Below are 13,893 nucleotides of genomic sequence, written 5' to 3' on the forward strand. Positions count from 1 at the left end.
TCCATGAGGGAATACCCAGGGCCATGGCAGCACGTTCAAGGGCGCACCGCCTGGCCAGCGATTGTGTGCAGTAGTGCATACTAGAGATACAGGGGACTTTTATAAAGTAATGGAGGGGGACGGAGGTGAACGGGTGGAGCAGTGGGTATGAGGACTGCTATCTTTACATGCCTGCTCCTCTTGTTTCTGCAAATTAACTCTACTCAGGTATCCTTTAGAGTTTAGCTTTTATGTGAGTTCATTGAAGCTAATTTTGCACAAAATTGCATTCTAAAGGGGCAAATAGATTACTGAGTAGGACATTTTTACTCAAGATGATACCATTTATTGGTTACAACTTATTTTCTATTAGTAGTGCTGTGCTTAGTCCCTTATGTATGTCACAGTATATGCAATAATACCACTTATTATATATATGGATCAGGCTGCTAGTAGATTACCAATCCGTATACAGTCCACAGTTTTTTATAGCAGTTGCGATCACCCCTCTGTTGTCATCAATTCCTGTCTCCGGGATAGCACTGGGAGGAAACACCTTCAACAATAGGTACAAACAAACAGCATATAGTGTAACCTGTTTAGAATACACACTATCACCCTTTAGTGACAGGCAAACTCATCACAGACAAAGGAGTGCATACTTATAAGGGGTCTACCACCTGTGGGCTCAGGCGCTCCCCCCCCCCCCCCCCATTTGCCCCTGCTTTACCAACAACTGCTATAGTCCAATAGCCACTGTCTGCCACCTGGGCTTTTCACAAGATGTAGTCTGCAGGCAAACTCAAACAAAACCAATCATGTATAAAACCGCTTTTTAATACTTAGATTAAAAATAAGTAATGCCCGTACATTTAAAAATAAGTTAAACAGCATTGCATATCACCGTCTCCCTGTCTGGATAGGATCTCAGCGTCTTGCTTCTCCTCTCCTTCACAGACTCAGCGTGCGTATCCCAAGCTCCTCCATTTATTGGTTACCCTGGAAGAAAAAGAGTAAGATTTTAGCTAATAAGCCTTATTCAGACTCATTTCCTGTATGCTGACAAGATGTTAGAAGAAGCAGCTTCTATACATGGGATAGCAAAATAAGATACACAGATTGTTTTGCAAACATAAATAATATTAGTTAAGTTAAGGATACTAGCTAATTAAAGGGAACCTGTACTGAGTAAAAATATTTAAAAGAAACACACGAGGTAGCTTCAAATGAACATTGCATAGTTACCTTGCCATCAGTTCCTCTCAGAAGTGCTCCATTTTCTTCTGACAATGATCCCTTCCAGTTCTGACAACATTTTGTCAGAACTGAAATATATCAGTTGCTGTCAGTTTTAGCTGAGAGGACAACTGATGTGCCAAGTAATGGCTATGTTTCCCTATGGCTCAAGTGGGCAATGTTACAGTTTAACAGTGTGCTGACCAGAAAGCTGTTATGGGGTAATGGCCATTTTCAAAATGGAGGACGGAGAATTCCCTTGATCACAGTGGACAAACAGGACGCAGGAAAGGAGAAAGAGAATGAGGAGTAGACTACAAAGAGGGTAAGTATGACTTGTGTATGTTTATTTTGACTTTTAATTTTCAGTTCAGGTTTTCTTTAATGACTAATAGATAAGACCATTTGCTTGCTTAAACATCCCATACCACAAACTAAAGTTGATGAAGAGAGATTGTAAAACCAGACTTTAAAAGTTATTTGGAGGTTGAGTCTGAAGAAGGCTTATTAGCCGAAAGCTTACTCTTTTTCTTCGAAGGTAGCCAATAAATGGCATCATCCTGATTTAAAGCTTCTTGCTTTTACTGATGGCAATTGGCTAACATGGTACATGTTACATGGTACATGCACTGCTACTAATTGAGCAGGACATTTAAATTGTTGTTACATATATTGAAATATTAAAGCTAACTGCTGTTGGAGAGTCTCTATAATTAACTGCAGTGGTCCACAGAGACTCATCATTTGATGCAGGATTACTGGATTACTAGATGTATATTGGTGAGTATGAACATTATTGGAGTAATTAAGTACTGTTAAAGTAAATTACAAGCTAAGGTATTATAACAGTTAAAAAAAAAAAGAATCAGTGACAAGGTTCTGGATTTACAGGAAAGGCTTATGGTGCAAGGTTTTTTGTGCCTCTAGGTTTCTCACAATAACCTTGGACATCCCCAACATATTTCCAATAAGTAGGAACCGCTAATGTCTGAAACAGTTTCTCCAAAAAACCTGAATGATTCCTATTTGAGATTTCAGGCAAGGCTCTCTCCTCAGATTTACTGAACTGTACCTGTATGCTTGATTGCCCTTTAATATCTGTAAGTACCATAACCTTGCTTTATCAAGGTGAGAGCAGTGATGACTCAGCAGTGTTCTAATGTGCCTTCATAGTCCAATGAGTAGGTTGGTTTGTTTTGTAGTGACAAAGCTCTGTTGCTTAAAGGCCCATACACACGTCTGATTTTTTTAAACAACGGGTCATTTGGACGTCCCGTCGTTCAGTCGTCCGGACGTCAAATCAGGCGTGTGTACAGTCTGTCGTTCAGCTGATAAGACTGGTCTTGAGCGATACGCCCGGCGGATCGCTCAAGACCAGTCTTATCAGCTGAAGGACGGACTGTACACACGCTGATTTAACGTCCAGACGACTGAACGACAGGACGTCCAAACGACCCGTCGTTTAAAAAAATCAGACATGTGTATGGACCTTAAGGGAAGTTGAATAAAAGTGTCAAAAATGCTAATATATTGGCATCTAGAGCAAATCATACACACATACTGTCAGGGGTGTAACTAAGACCCACCAGGCCCCCCTGCAGAAATTCTGAGCGCCCCCCCCCCCCCTTGGCACACTCAGGGCCATTATGGGGTGATGGAGGAGTCGCAGCATGAGGGGAAAGCTAGGGCCTCACCTCGGGCTCTGCACTCCCCTTTATCTTCAGTAACTTTATGTGTGCAGCGTCGGGCAGCGGCAGACAAACATACTTTCCATGCGTTCCAGCGCAGATGCTTCTCTCTCTAGTGTCTGACGCTAGTTCCTGTTTATACAGGAAGTCACATCAGAGGCTAGAGAGAGAAGCATCCGTGCTGGAACGCACGGAAGGTATGTTTGTCTGCCGCTGCCCGCCGCTGCACACATATAGTCATTGAAGCTGGAGGGGGAGCGCTGAGGGGAGAGCCTGAGGTGAGGGAGGGGGGGCATCCCCCCTCCCCGCCGAGTGTGGCCATAGCTTTCCCCTCATGCTGCGACCCCTCCAGCACCCCAAAACGGCCTTGAGCAGCTACAGCCCCTATTGTCATGTACTGTATCTCAAAAGATGCTATAGTTGAATCCAGTGGCGTAGCGAAGGAGCTGTGGGCCCTGATGCAAGTTTTACAATGGGGCCCCCCGTGCACTCTATACATAGCAATTGATAAGGCGCACTAAAAGCTGCCAATGGCAACTACAGTGTCAGAGGTGCAAGAAGGGGATGGGGAACAGTTTGTTAATGATTACCACTATTCAAAGTATATATAGAAGTGCTTATTATGAGCACAGGACCAATAGAGAGCTAATACTGTAGTTGAGGGAGGGCCTTTCGGGGTCCCTCTGGCCCAAGGGCCCCGATGCGGTCGCTACCTCTGCACCCCCTATTGCTACGCCCCTGGTTGAATCCCTGGAATTCAACTTGTGCTGACAATTCATCTCATATACATCTCTGTGTGTGTGTGTGTGTGTGTGTGTGTGTGTGTGTGTGTGTGTGTGTGTGTGTGTGTGTGTGTGTGTGTGTGTGTGTGTGTGTGTGTGTGCGTGTGCGTGTGTGTGTATGTGCGTGTGTGTGTGCGTGCGTGCGTGCGTGCGTGTGTGTGTGCGTGGTGTTTGTGTGTGTGTGGTGTTTGTGTGTGTGTGCGCATGTGTGTGAGTGTGTGTGTATGTGTGTGTGTGTGTATTTGTTTGTTTGTGTGTGTGTGTGTGTGTGTGTGTATAGCCTTGAGCGGCTACAGCCCCTATTGTTATGTACTGCATCTCAAAAGATGCTATAGTTGAATCCCTGGAATTCAACTTGTGCTGACAATTTATCTCATATACATCTCAGTGTGTGTGTGTGTGTGTGTGTGTGTGTGTGTGTGTGTCTGTCTGTGTTTGTTTGTTTGTTTGTGTGTGTGTGTGGTGTTTGTGTGTGTGTGTGTGTGTGCATGTGTGTGTGTGTGTGTGTATTTGTTTGTGTGTGTGTGTGTGTGTGTGTGTGTGTAGCCTTGAGGCGGCTACAGCCCCTATTGTTATGTACTGTATCTCAAAAGATGCTATAGATGAATCCCTGGAATTCAAGTGTGTGTGTGTGTGTGTGTGTGTGTGTGTGTGTGTGTGTGTGTGTGTGTGTGTGTGTGTGTGTGTGTGTGTGTGTGTGTGTGTGTGTGTGTGTGTGTGTGTGTGTGTGTGTGTGTGTGTGTGTGTGTGTGTGTGTGTGTGTGTGTGTGTGTGTGTGTGTGTGTGTGTGTGTGTGTGTGTGTGTGTGTGTGTGTGTGTGTGTGAGTCAAGCAATGTGATTGATGGATTATAACAATTTGGAGGTGAATGGTAGCCTCCATTTTAAACAATGCCAGGTTTATGCATTGCAAGACACTGTAGTAGGTGCTGCTGTTTATAAAGATGGCTTGTTTTGCTACTAGGGCTTAAAGGGAACCTAAACTGAGAAGGATATGGATTTTTCCTTTTGAAATAATACCAGTTGCCTGACTCTCCTGCTGATCCTGTGTCTCTAATACATTTACCACAGCCCCTCAACAAGCATGCAGATCAGGTGCTCTGACTGAAGTCAGACTGGATTAGCTGCATGCTTGTTTCAGGTCTGTGATTCAGCCACTACTGCAGTTGGAGATCAGCAGGACTGCCAAGCAACTGGTATTGTTTAAAAGAAAACATCCATGTCGCTCTCAGTTTAGGTTCCCTTTAACATGCCTTTTATTATTATGGTTTAGCATTTATGCCCATGCGTTATAATGAATGTGTACTGCAATGGAAACTGGACATTGACTTTAATACAAACTTGCATGCAGCGAATAACACGATCATTTATAACGCAGTTCTGTGAACAGGAAACCTAAAAGCCCAGAGAAAACACAGGCAGATAGGGGGGGGACGACAAACTCCGTACATACAGCGGCCTTATGCATTTGTGAATATGTGCAACTAAACCTATTTTTATAAAAAGTAGAGACAGCAATATTTCTCAGGCCCGCTGTGGGTATCTCAGAACTTTTGCCCTTGTGTTTTGGGTTTCTCTAACTGCCTATCTGAAAGTTGCCCTAGGCACTAGTTATATTCTATTATATGCCCTGGGCACTAGTTATCATGGAATTATTGTTTTTGTGTAATAGGTTCTATATGCAATCAGTGTCAGTGCTGGTTTCCAATGTGGAGTGAGTGGCAGCCTCCATGTGAGTATCTGGATCGTTTACATAATACATGTTCTACTTTTAAGACACTAATGGACACTAACCATCGTGGCTTAAAGTGACACTAAAGAGGAAAAAAAACTTGTGACATAATGAAGTCTCATATTTTTATTTTCAGTTATTTTTATTTTCAGTTATATTGCTTTTTTATATAACATTGCATCATTCTGTCATATTTTCAGTTACAAACTACACTCTATCTCTGTATTTTAACCTATGACACAGAGCAGAGATAATGACCATTTGAACCCCCCTGCAGTAAAACCTTATCTGAACTGAAGCTGCCTCTCACTGTTTCTTTGATGTATGGGTGCTTCAGAAAATAGAACTGTCTCTGACCCAAGTTGGGTCAGAGAGTTCAGATAAGCTCTTTTGCATAGATAACAACTGACGTTTCTTAACTTTTCCTGTAATAGGAGCAATATGAGACTGGTTTGTTTTTTTTTTTTGCTACTAATGTTATATTTCTTAGCTGTTCTACACATACAATTCATTATATCATACGTTTATTTCCATTTCAGATCCCCTTTAACGTGTATTTTCAAATATGCCAAAATAATCCAGTTATGTAATGACAATTAGAGACTTGTGTGCAACATTGCAGTGAGGGATCCATATTTTTTCCTTGTTCTTTGTATTTTCTTTTTAGTATGGGTGTCACCAATCACCATCACTGGTTATAAGCATGTTCAGAGAACCACTATATTTGTGAGTATCTATCATTGCATCCCTGGAAAAAAACTATATACAGGTCAACATTTTATTAATATATTTACAGATCAAAACTTCTGTATTTTTTAGTTCAGTGTTTTCTTTTTTATTACCTTGTTTATTATCTTTGCTATAAGATGCATCAGAGTAGGCTTATGGTAAAGAAAAAAAATCTCCAATAAGGTAGATTCTTTTAATAAATCAGTTTCTAAAGACTGAGAACATGATACGCTCTTTCATTATGCAAAGCCAAACTAATTTGATTTTAAGTGCTGATATAAATGGTGTGTATTCATTTGTAAATAAATTGACTCTGGAATTAGATATCAGGAAAAAAAAAATGGTGCTTCCAAAGTCTGGAAGGATGACAACATGAGATCTGCTAGAGATTTTCATTTTATATCAGGCCAAATAAAACCTGCACAGAAAACCTTACTGATTCCTGAAAAATAAAACCAGTATAAAAATACATACATATACACCGAGTTATTGTAAGGATGAAGGAAAATACGCCCTCTGGAGTAAGCATGTGTGTAAACACCAGGACATCCAAGCATTCATTACATTCTAGGTAGGGACTAGAAGGAGCTCCTCTGAGGGACAGTTAGTGACAAGACAATATATATACTATGTACAGCGCTGCAGAAGATCTCAGTGCTATATAAATACTAAATAATAATAATAATAATTATTGAGGAGTAGGAAACCACTAGCAGCATTTTTCTTAGCGCTTGTGATTTGAAAATCTCTTTCTAATGTAATGCTATGGGGATTTTTCAAAAATCACATCCCTCTAGTGGGATTACACCCATAGAATTACATTGGCAAGAGCTTTTCAAATCACAAGCTCTTAGAAAAGGCTTAGAAAAGTGCTGCTAGTGAGTTCTAGGCCTAAGGCCTGGGACCCACTAGCAGCATTTTTCTAAGCGCTTATGATTTGTAAAGCGCTTGCTAATGTAATGCAATAGAGAATGTTTTAAAAAATCACATCGCTCAAGTGGGATAACACCCATAGCAGTACATTAGCAAGAGCTTTTCAAATCACAAGCTCTTAGAAGGCTTAGAAAAGCGCTGCTAGTGAGTTCAAGGCCTTAGACCGGCTACACGCAGAAGGGGTGGTCTCAGTCAAATACTGGATTGTTATTACTTTAGTTTATGTAGAGGCAACATCTTCTGTGGTGCTCTACAGTAGACAGTGCATAGTACGTGCTGTATGGACAATAAGGGTATACAAAAAAATACACAGTTGAATAGCTCAGCTTGTATGTTGTACAAAGAGGTGTAATATACAGTATACACATACACTACACAACAAAACTGGAACACCCTAAAAGAGAGAGCCCTGTCCCATCAAGCTCAGTGCCTGGTCTTATATGCTACAATTGCAATTGTAGCTAAAAAAAAAACAAAAAAAGCCCAACAGCACAAACCAATAAGGATCACTAGTGAAAAAGTAAGTGTATTTGAGTTGTTAAAAAAAAATTGAGGACAGTAATATACAATTAGTAGTGCTGCCTAATCCCTGCTGTAATGTGACGGAATTGCAAATCTAGTATAACAAGCCTGAAACAGCACAAAACAATGGGGATGAGTGGTTTACAGCAAAGTACAGTATATGTTAACAATAGTTCTTGATGAGAGCACCTAGGCCAATCGTACTGCAGAGGTGGTACTTTCAAAGGAGGTGAACATGTTCTGCTCTGAGGAAAGAACACAACCCCAACATGGTTTGCTGGAGCTACTCTAGGCCTGCTCCTTCCACCACGGGGACTAAAAATGAGCATAGAAAGAGCCGGTGAGTGAGCCGGTGGGTATTCAAGACCCACCTACTTTAGATAGGTACTTTAGATACCAGCAATTGGGAGGGGAGACACTGCTGTTAGGTATGCAGAGCTCTTTGAACGCCACTGGCGCTGTGTATGGACGTGAAAGGCCGTTATCAGATAACCCCCCCCCGTCCTCTGTTTCCCTAGTAAATGGTATGAAGGTCATGTACATGGAATAAAGGTACAACGAAAAATAAACACAAGGTAATATGGATAGTAGAATATTGGTTAGTTTACCTATATCCTATGATCCTTGATAGAAGAATATCAGTAATTATACAAATATTCTGCTGTTCCTTATAGTATATCAGTAATCATACCGATATTCTACTAACACTCTGTACACTAATTCTTATTCACAGACCCTCCCCATCTATGCTTAGAACTAACCACCCCACCTATTCCTAACTCTAGCTTTTATACATACCTGGGGCTTCTTCCAGCCCCATACGCATGGATCGCTCCCATGCCGCCGTCCACAGCTTCCTGTATCGGCGGTAACGGGTCCCGTCACTTCCGGCGGACACGACTATTTGTCCGCATGAGCAGGGGCTTCCTCCATACCCTTACGCGTGCGGCTGCTCAGTATGCAGCTGCACGCGTAAGTGTATGCCGGGAGCCCCTGTGATGCGGACAATTGGCCGCATCCTGTTGCCGACTGGCCGAAACTGCGGGACCCGGTACCGCCGGATACAGGAAGCGGAGGACGGCGGCGTGGGAGCGATCCGTGCGTAAGGGGCTGGAGGAAGCCCCAGGTATGTATAATAGCTTTTTTCTGGGGCCTCTGGTTCCCTTTAAGCCCGTCCTTCCTTTGTCTGGGACCAAGTAGGGACATGCTTAGCAAGCAGAATTGCTGTTTTAGCATCTCAGATATCTGGGACAGGTTTGCACCTGGAGTTGACTATTTGCATCTACTTGTATGCCTCTGAAGAAGCAGCCTCTAGCAATGAAGCATGTGGTAGGCAGAAATTAGAATGGTTTTGTTACAATGAAAACCATAAAAGTTTAATTTTCTTACACATAAAAATAATCTAAATAAACTTGCCACTTTGTCATGGTAAAGAAAGGTCTGCAGTACATACATCATACTTAATTTTCGGCTACTTTTTTAACATTGTACACACTGATAAGATGTGTGTAAGTAATCTGTCTATCTTAATATTTTTACAAATAACTAATAAATTATCTTCTAATTCCTAAAATTAAGGACCTTCCCATGCTACCTTAAACTTTTATACTAGTAGCTAAAAGGATCATATATCATGTAGCTGAGATGATCATATATCATGCCTCAGAATAAAACTCCCACAATACATAAAGTTCTACTGAGCACAATAAGACACTCCTTCGGCTGGGAGCAAACTTAGCAGAATTGCATGCGGTTTTCAGGACTGCACTACTGAAAAACTCATGCAATTCTGCTACGTGTGCTCCCAGCCTCAAAGTTACAGAAATCAGCAAGTTTTCCTTAGAAAACCATATCCCTAAGATTTGTTTTGCAGAGTCATTGCAAAAATGACCTAACCTTCAAATCCACAATATTTTTTCTCATGTAGCCAAAAGAGTGTTCCTTCCTCTATTTAGAAAACGATACACAGAGAGGTTAACCCAAAATCTCCACATGCATGAATGACTACTCATGAAATACACAGCTACAGCTTATAACTTATTTTTCTCCACTTCCGTGGATTATCAAAAACAATGCTCAGATTTTTTTTTACGTCTGGAATGGTCATCCCACTAAATTATCTGGAGTTTTAAATTACAAAAGCCATGTATTAAGGAGCAACCACAAAAAAAAAATCCCAGGAAGATCGCTTGCGGGCTGATGGCCACTGTACACACACACCTGACTGGTCGGTATCGGTTGCCTTAGTTAGACGTGTGTACGGGCCTTGAATTAAGTTGGTTAGATCACTCAGCCACAGACAAGAAAGAGTAAAGAGAATTTTTACACAAGCAATACCACCCAGATATGAGCCTAAAAATGCTCAGGGGCTACATTTGTGTCATTAAAATGTTGAGATATGTTTAAACAGCCTGGTGGTAAGTAACATGAAAAGCAGTACTGTCCTATGTCTGTGATCAGAGATACACCTTAAGAGGATTGAATCAGTTTTAATTGTACATGAACATTGCTACCATATCTGCGTACATATTACCTAAGTCAGGATCTGACCCTGTGCATGCCAGGGCAGTACCAGTCCAGAACTCAAAAACTAAAACACCCAAAACTTGCCATTATCACAAGTTGCAGTTACTTGATCTTAATATGACATTTCATAGGTGGTATCCCTTACTCTAGTTACTATCCATAAAGTTGGTTGTTGGTTGAAACTTCAGCAGCTTCCCTGCTGAATTTTCCATATTATGCAGGTATATGTGGATCTCATAGGAGTGTTGAGAGAGTAATATAATATTCAATCTGTTAGTTATTTGATTTGCTTGGCTGGCCAAATATCTTGTGATCCAATTTAACATGGATAAGAGCTACCAACAGAATCAATTGTGGTTATTTTATTAATGTAAAAACATTTGAAAATATGCATTTACTTATTTAGTTATTTGTATCTGTACACTGGCAAAAATGTAAAATTATTATTGGAAATTAGCTATTACTGGCCCATATCCTAGTTCTCCTGCTGTAGAAAACAGAATTCAACGTTCTGTACCATCCACTGAGCGAACTCAGATCAGATCACCAAGAGATGTGTGAAAGCCAACATTTACATTAACCAGTAGGACTGAAGGGGTTCAGTGCGATGAGCTGACAGAAATTGCAGTAGTGTTTTTACTGCTAAAATTAAGTTTTCAGGAGAAGAGAGACATTTTTACAAAATCGTTCTGCATTTTCTCATGTGATTGAATAAACAAGGGGTCATTATCTATTTGTAATAAATTAGCTGACATCCTCTCAAGACCCTATTTGGATGTTCTGTTTCAATTAAGGCATCTTTATGACATGTATTTATGTTTGCAAAAACATCTATGTATCCCCTTTTGATGTTGCATGTATATAGTTGTCTGTTCTAATATCTTCTAAGCAAACAGGATTCAAGTCTGAAGACGTCTGATTAGCTGGAAAGCTTCCTCTTATTCTTTTAAGTTAGCCAAAAAATTGTATCAACCTGATTCAAAACTTCCTAACTTAAAAATAGAGATTCTCATGCCCCATTAACCTCATTCCATTTTGCTAAAATATCAGAAAAATGCAGTATTATTATTATTATTATTATACATTGGATCAATACAGCTTCAGCATCAACTGCAACATACCATATTTTTTCTCCTAAGCAAAAATGTGAAATTTTTGTTACCTAACAATTAATGCAGAAATGTGCAAATTTATTCTAGCTCTGTCATCATTCATGTGATTCATATGTTTTTATCACATGATGGGAGAGTTGTATTTTACCTAGAGCAACATTTTGAGAGCATTTGGACAACTTGGACAGGTACTAAAAATAATTCAGTTCTTGACTAAACTATGAAAAAAATAATAATAATTGCATATGTAAGCAAATATGAGGGGTCTACAAGATCATTAAGCACTGTGTTTTGATAAAGAACTGGATGCAATGAAAAAGCTAGGCGTGATTGGCGAAAAAAAACAAATGTGTCCCCTCACTGTCAAAGTGACATTTTGAAAATTCACGTTGAAATCATGTAGGCAATCACTAGTGAGAAAGAGTAACTGTGAAATAAATCAAATGTGAAAGAGTGCAAAGTTCTGTAGATGTAGCTGATTTCTTCCAGGAGTACAGTTGGTCTCTCACTACTATCCCCTGTTCTTGCCTTGTAGCACTGGGTCCCCGGTTCAAATCCCAGCCAGGTCAACATCTGCAAGGGGTTTGTATGTTCTTCCCCTGTCTGCATGGGGTCTCCTCCATGCACACTGGTTTCCTCCCATAAAATAACAATAATCAGAACATTTGCATAGCCCTTTTTTCATGTCGGACTCAAAGTACTCAAGAGCTGCAGCCACTAAAGGTACGCTCGAGAGGCCACCCTGCAGTGTTAGGAAGTCTTACCTAAGGACTCCTTACTGAATAGGTACTGACCCTAGCCAGGATTTAAACCCTGGTCTCCCATGGCGGTGCCCTTAACCAGTACACTATCCAGCCACTCCCAAAAACATGCAGATAAGTTAATTTGCTTCTCCCTAAAATTGACCTTAGACTATAATACATACACTACATGAAACATACATAGACATATGACTATAGTAGGAACTATGAGCTCCTACAAGGGACCGTGCTGTGGCAGATGTTGGTGCTATTTAAATACTACATAATATATATATATATGTATATATATATATATATATATATATATATATATATATATATATATATATATATTATTTTTTTTACAAAACTGCACATATTTCTCTTCTCCAATAAGTCTCTTCCATGTTTCAAAAAGAAAGTATTCAACAAGTGAAAGAGGAATAGCTTGCACTTCAGCAGGGAGTACATTGATGTTATCAGTTTCTGCAGAAGAGGTAGTATTTCATGAATTGGTAAGGTATTCAAAGGACAGTTTATCAGTTTATTGAGTTGATGCATCCTTCCTGGCAGGCCAACCCACTGCAGTGTAAGTCTGCATCAGGCTGAGCTGATCCAATGTGCATCGAATTGCCTACGAACAGTGGGCAAATAGGTTTGTACTTTTCATATGTGAATTTCATTAATAGCTCATTGGTGTGTGTAAAATATAAAATGCATTGGCATTGTATAAATTAGCTAAATTAATTGTAAAAGTTTTAAAATAGGCTTAATCCATTTGTTCTGTAAAAGCAATCATTCTATTGCATTAAGTGACTTTAACTGTTAAGGTACTTATGAACTGTCAATCCACTAAATGCTAAATATTCTTCTAAATAGGTATTCAGGTACTTAATGCGGTTTAAATGCTGCTGTCTGCCACTTAATTATATGGGTGTCATCTTTTTTTCCAAGTGCACTCATTTGAAAAGGTCCACTGTGCTGATAATGAATTCAGAGTACAAAGAAAGGTACAGTACTTTCAAATTAAATAGCTGATCAGCGCTTTAAACCTTTTCATGCCCTGGCATCAGTAAGTATAAGTCAATCACTCAAACATAGCAGATGGCAACAAAGATGTTTAATACAAAGGATCATTGCATCTGCAGAAGTTTCCTTTTTGTTGTAATAATTACAGCTTAATGTCACACAGATGTACAAAAGTACCCAGATGTCCCCAGGAACACTATTATTAATTGACGCAGTGCAGAATTTCACATCGCTGGTTAAGAATTCTGTCAGTATCTGGGCTGCAAGAACTCACATTCACCCAGAAGGCACATTGTTTGTGTAACTATGGATAAAGCACAGCTAAAACAAAAACAAAGAAAAAAATGCAGAGATAATAAGTAATAATAACTGCTTGCACTTTCTGTGTAAAAATCTGAGCGCATTGAAGTCATCCATGCTATTCGCTAGTATGAAATGAGCTGATTAAAATCCAATTTAAAAAAGAAATAAACATTTTATTTTTGTATAATGTGGAAAGAGATCAGAACTTCTAATGTATATTTATTTCTGTTTTGTGCCCCCACCTGTGAAAATTTCCCCCAATTTTTGGTAAAATAGTTAGTGGGGGAAGATCACCAAGAGAATCAGAGAAATCAATGCAGAAAAATATGTCTGTGGAGTCTGGAAGTGTTAAGGCTGGTACACACACAAGAGAGCCCTTGACCAAGGTGGCCAGTCAGGGCTGTTATGGTCAAGAATATAGCATTAGTATAGATGTCCTTCAAGCCCTTTTCTGATGCCCAACTTAAACCTTCTAAATCTAAATTGAATTACCTTATTCCAGTTACACTAGCCTTCCCAGTCTGTACCTAACCCTAGATGATCTTTCAATAGCTCTATCTGAGACTGGGCACTGTTGCCCAAAC

General features: G+C 40.0%; 1 long non-coding RNA gene across 2 annotated transcripts in view; it reads right to left on the minus strand.

Annotated features, from left to right (window-relative positions):
* Positions 1–486: 486 nt before the first annotated feature.
* LOC137556415 (uncharacterized) overlaps positions 487–13,893 on the minus strand; it is a 41,940-nt gene continuing 28,533 nt past the window's right edge. The window contains exons 3-4 of one of the 2 annotated variants that reach the window (XR_011029077.1): positions 850–978; positions 487–535 (exon numbers count right to left, since the gene is read on the minus strand). This is a non-coding gene — a long non-coding RNA (uncharacterized lncRNA). Of the gene's footprint in view, positions 536–805; positions 979–13,893 lie in introns of those variants that run through there. The other variant, XR_011029071.1, reaches the window with a different exon arrangement.

This window comes from Hyperolius riggenbachi, chromosome 1, assembly GCF_040937935.1.
Source record: "Hyperolius riggenbachi isolate aHypRig1 chromosome 1, aHypRig1.pri, whole genome shotgun sequence".
Lineage (NCBI taxonomy): Eukaryota > Metazoa > Chordata > Amphibia > Anura > Hyperoliidae > Hyperolius > Hyperolius riggenbachi.